A 6000-nucleotide genomic window follows, 5' to 3' on the forward strand; every position below is an offset into this window, starting at 1 on the left:
TCCCCCGTTCGGCGAAGTTGGTCTTCACACAGTTCACGGCCCAAACTGCTGCATATAGCCTGACTCTGTTGCACAGAACGCAAGAGAAGTGACACAATTTCACTAGTTAGAAGAAATTCATGTTAGCAGGCAATATTAACTAAATATGCAGGTTTAAAAATATATACTTGTGTATTGATTTTAAGAAAGGCGTTGATGTTTATGGTTAGGTACACATTGGTGCAACGACAGTGCTTTTTTCGCGAATGCGCTTGTTAAAACTTCTTGCCACTATAGGGGGTGCTGTTTCACATTAGCATAATTTCCTCTACAGATTAAACGGCTTCCTACTCAATTCTTGCTCGTACAATATGCATATTATTATTATTATTGGATAGAAAACACTCTCTAGTTTCTATAGCCGTTGGAATTTTGTCTCTGAGTGAAACAGAACTCAATCTACAGCACTTTTCATTATAGGGAGTCAGATTTCAAACATCTTGGCCACTGATCTGGAGTCAGTTTAAAGGTCCGTGTAAATGCTATGAAGAAACAGACACTTCTTACGTCTTCCCCTGGATGTCAGTGCGTGATGACGCTTTGAATGGAGTCGATTGCGCAATCAGGGGCTGTATAAAAGGCCAAAGACCGGAAGTAGCTTCCCTTTGCTGCCTGCGCCTTGCGCGCGAAGGACATCGGACTCGCCTTCTTCCAAGTTTTAGTTTAGCCAGTAATATTTCTCCGGTCATGTTTTTACTCGTTAGAGGTGTTAAAAACATCATAAGGTAGTTAATTTAAACCGTTTTATAGCAATTTATATCCGTTTAGTGCGATTTTGAGGCATTTATTTCTGAGACACTTTGAACCGCTGGGCACGTTTCCAGTTCATGCCGAACGTTAGTGGGCATTTCCACATGGCAAGAGGACAGCTTTCGACCAAAAGACGATTAGACCCAAGAAAGGATTCTTTGCCCAAGATTCTGATGGAAGAACAGCTCACAGTAAGAACAATTTATGATGATAAATCGTGTTTCTGTCGAAAAATGTTAAACGCTTATGCCGCCATTTTGTTTTGTATAGCTTCGCTTGGCGCAACCTGTATTGAAAAGTAAGGATAATTTAAAAAATGTAAATCAGCGATTGCATTAAGAACTAATTTGTCTTTCGATTCCTGTCAACCCTGTATTTTTTAGTCAAGTATATGATTAGCTTTTGATTAAACTAGATCACTCAAAGATGGCGACCGACATTTCCAGGCTTGTTTTGCTACTATTTTCATTGTATAACCACGGTTTTTTATGGCTAAATATGCACATTTTCGAACAAACTCTATATGTATGTTGTAATATGATGTTACAGGAGTGTCATCGGAAGAATTCTGAGAAGGTTAGTGAAAAAATTAATATATTTTGGCTAGATGCATACGATATCGCTCTCTTTGGCTTGAATTCATGCTGGGGTAACGTTTGCATATGTGGTATGCTAATATAACGATTTATTGTGTTTTCGCTGTAAAACACTTAGAAAATCTGAAATGTTGTCTGAATTCACAAGATCTGTGTCTTTCCATTGCTATGTGCTGTGTATTTTTAAGAAATGTTTTATGATGAGTAAATTGGTAATACAAGTTGCTCTCTGTAGTAATTCTAGTCGCTTTGGTGAGATTTGTGATGGTGGCTGCAATGGCAAACTATGATTTATACCTGAAATATGCACATTTTTCTAACAAAACCTATCCTATACCATAAATATGTTATCAGACTGTCATCTGATGAGGTTTTTTCTTGGTTAGTGGCTATCAATATCTTAGTTTAGCCGAATTGGTGATAGCTACTGGTGTTGAGAAAAAATGGTGGACAAAGAAAAATGGTGTCTTTTGCTAACGTGTTTAGCTAATAGATTTACATATTGTGTCTTCCCTGTAAAACATTTTAAAAATCTGAAATGGTGGCTTTATTCACAAGATCTGTATCTTTCATTAGGTGTCTTGGACTTGTGATTTAATGATATTTAGATGCTACTATTTAATTGTGACGCTATGCTAGCGATGCTAATCAGTGTGGGGGGGGGGTGGGGGGTGATCCCGGATCCGGGGTTGAGGCTCGTTAGAGGCTAACCTCATATCTGGATGCCTCATTCTAGTTCCTGAGAGAGCAGCTTACTGGGAAGTCAACTTTGCTTTAAAACTTTGCAATCGTCTGTTAAGTTGTTTAACATGCAATCATACAAGCTAGATAGATATTTTGTTTAAAAGCCTGTTGTCATTCCCACACCTGAAGCCCCCTGTCCCCAGCAGGAAAGACCAGGAAAAAGTGTTGGCTAAGGTACAACTTCCTATTGAGGAAATGGAAGACAACTCAATGTCATATTTAGATTTAGTTACTGACATGAATAGATGGGATGTACAAGCAATCTATCAAATGTATTTTATGAAGCCCTTTTTACATCAGTAGTTCATATAGATACCCTGCCTAAAACCCCCAAAGAGCAAACAATGCAGACGTAGAAGCACAGTGGCTAGGAAAAACTCCCTAGAAAGGCAGGAACCTAGGAAGAAACATAGAGGAGCCAGGCTCTGGCCAGTCCTCTTTTGGCTGTGCTGGTGGAGAGTACAGCCATTTAGCCAGATTATTCTAAGAGTATTCATAGATGACAAGCAGTGTCAAATAATAGAGGTTTACAGAGGGTGCAATAGTTCAGCACCTCAGGAGCAAATGCCAGTTGGCTCTTCATAGTTGAGCATTTAGCAGTTGAGACTAGAGGTCAACCGATTAATCGGAATGACCAATTAATTAGGGCCGATTTCAAGTTTTCATAACAATCGGTAATCGGCATTTTTGGATACCGATCACGGCCGATTACATTGCACTCCACGAGGAGACTGCGTGGCAGGCTGCCCACCTGTTTTTCGAGTGCAGCAAGGAGCCAAGGTAAGGTGCTAGCTAGCATTAAACATATCTTATAAAAACAATCAATCTTAACATAATCACTAGTTAATTAACTACACATGGTTGATGATATTACTAGTTTATCTAGCTTGTCCTGCGTTGCATATAATAAATGCGGTGCCTGTTAATTTATTGTTGAATCATAGCCTACTTCGCCAAATGGTTATTTAGTTTAGCATTAGCTAGCTAGCAGCGCCAGCATGTTAGCTATGGAAGTATCTATCCAGCAACAATGTTACGCCATGCTGACTTCTTCAGATAAGTCAAATCGGACTGAAATAATTAACAGGCTGAACGAACATTTCTGTGACTAACTAACTAACTTTAGCTTGCCAGCTCAGTGGCCGGGATGCAGTGTGCGCCCCTCCCACGTCCTGCATGGAGAGGCGCCACTGAGCCAACATGTGGCCAGAATTATAGTACATCCGGGTTGGTTTACAAACCCTATTGACAATGCATGGGAAACTGGGAAACCGGCTGGAGGCCTTATTTCTATTACAGCATTTTGGAATACTGTCATTCATATTCTATTCACCCAGCTCAATGTAACATTGATAGTTTTAGGCTACTACATGATCCTCAAATTTGCCCTATACCAATCATAAGGTTGCTACAACCTAGCCTATGAATGAAAGTTTACAATGTAGGTGTACACAGGTCAAGATAATATTTTTAGGTGACAGACAGTGACTCATGGACAGACAGTGACATATTCAATACCGTCTTGCATGCTCTTACCTGCATCTAGCTGATCTAGGGTGCAATTAAGGTAAGTTCATCCCTGTTTCGTCCTGTTTACTTCCCTTTAAGATACACCCCTGATCACATGTGAACACAGTTCACTTTCATAGCAGCCACATTGTATTCCTTCTCACATGTACGCACTCTCCTTCTCTCACCTTTTCCCTTCGCTTGTGGAGTTCAATGCACAACACATCAGTTTCATGTGACCAGGCAAAAAGAACATTCCATGCCAAACCAAATCATAACCGCTACACTCAGCCTTCATCATTGTCACTATATTAGCTAAAGTAACGTTATAGTCAACATTGCTAATAAAACTAACACGTTAGTAAACCCGCTACAATCATGCATTACAGTGGACAGTCAGTAAGTAGTTTAGCAGTTACACTTTAGCAGTTACACACTTTACACAATACATTTGTAAATCCAAAAGCTTCCCTTGACTTAGAAGAGTTCCAGTGTTGTGTTGGATAGTCATAGCCAGCTAGCTAACATCCCTCTGTTTGAACCAGGTGTTTGAGTAGACTAAACTAGCGAGCTGCATTTGCTAGCCAAGTAAGTGAAAGTGGGGTGGGGGGGAAATGACAGAATATCTCTCTCTTTTGCTTCTCCTTCATTTTTGAAGGAATTCATTTTTTGAAGAAATGAATTTGTTCAAAACTGTTCAACGATTGTCTTTCTCTTTGAGTCATATACTCACCACATTGTATGCATGCAGTGCTAATGTAGCTAACTGTATGTCACGTTCCTGACCTTATCTCCCTTGTTTTGTATTTATTTAGTATGGTCAGGGCGTGAGTTGGGGTGGGCAGTCTATGTTATTTGTTTCTATGTTTAGGTTTGTTCGTTTGGCCTAATATGGTTCTCAATCAGAGACAGGTGTTTGTCATTGTCTCTGATTGGGAGCCATATTAAGGTAGGCTGTTTTCACTGGTTGTTTGTGGGTGATTGTTGCTGTGTCTGTGTTTGTTCGCCACACGGTACTGTTTCCTTCTTTCGTTTGTTCCTGTTCGTGCGTTCATGTTTTATATGTTCTCAAGTTCTGGTCTGTTCACGTCGTTTATTGTTTTGTAGTTTGTTCAAGTGTTTTTTCGTCTTCATTTAATAAACGATAGTATGTATTCAAACCACGCTGCGCTTTGGTCCGATCCTTGCTCCTCCTCAGACGAGGAGGAAGACGAACGTTACACTGTAGCTGGTGCTTTCAGTACTACATTCATTCTCTGATCCTTTGATTGGGCGGACAACTTGTCAGTTCATGCTGCAAGAGCGCTGATAGGTTGGAGGACGCCCTCCAGAAGTTGTCATAATTACTGTGTAAGTCTATGGAAGGGGGTGAGAACCATGAGCCTCCTAGATTTTCTATTGAAGTCAATGTACCCAGAGGTGGACAGAAGTTAGCTGTCCTCTGGCTACACCATTGTGTTACCCTACAGAGTGTTGTTGAGGCTAAATGATACCGGCCTCAGACTAAATCTGAAGGTGGCCTGTAGTGATAAAGAGAAACGGACACAAAAGTTATCGTCTTGACAGTTCTGGCACTTTCTTTATTCACTATATACATTTTCTTATTCAATTATCTAATTTCAAATATTTTGTTTTGTTAATTTTATTGGATTGGTAATTAATGACAACAAAACCTTAATTGATGTACAAGTGCACACATTAATTTACACAACATAAGTGGACTTTACCTGTAGTATATTTCCTCATTCACACAATAGAAACGCTTATAGATCAAGATAAACAACTGACATGTCTGAATATTGCTACACATGCATAAAACGGATAAACATTACATTCAGCTTCAAAGCAATGGTGCAACGATGAAATTGTCTCTCTCTCTTGCACCCGCACAGCCTGCACTAAAGTCAGTTGACACAGGCATAGTGCACACCGCCATTTTACCAGCTTGTGAGCACAATTTTACTCAAAACCAATAACTTCTAAAACGAACTCAGACACTTCAAATAAATTGATTCTTTATTAAATAATTTAATTACTACCAGGAAATTATGTACATTTACTCAGAAAAAGCCAAAGTCTCTATGTGTATTTTTTTTTACCACAGCTAGCATAAAGCTGACATACGCTCTCATTCATTCTCAATCTCGTTCTTTTACACAAAAATTATTTTTCAAACTTTTCCCAAATGTGATAATCCCTTGAATGGTTTGTTACCTAGCATGTTATGAAGTTATTTCACTATTAGAAAGTTTAAACGTGCTGTTACATACCAGTAGTGATAAAGAAAAACTAACACAAAAGTTATCGTCTTGACAGTTCTGGCACTTTCTTTATTCTGAGGAATGGCGCCATAACTGTCAAG

Source organism: Salvelinus alpinus, chromosome 20 (assembly GCF_045679555.1).
Source record: "Salvelinus alpinus chromosome 20, SLU_Salpinus.1, whole genome shotgun sequence".
NCBI lineage: Eukaryota > Metazoa > Chordata > Actinopteri > Salmoniformes > Salmonidae > Salvelinus > Salvelinus alpinus.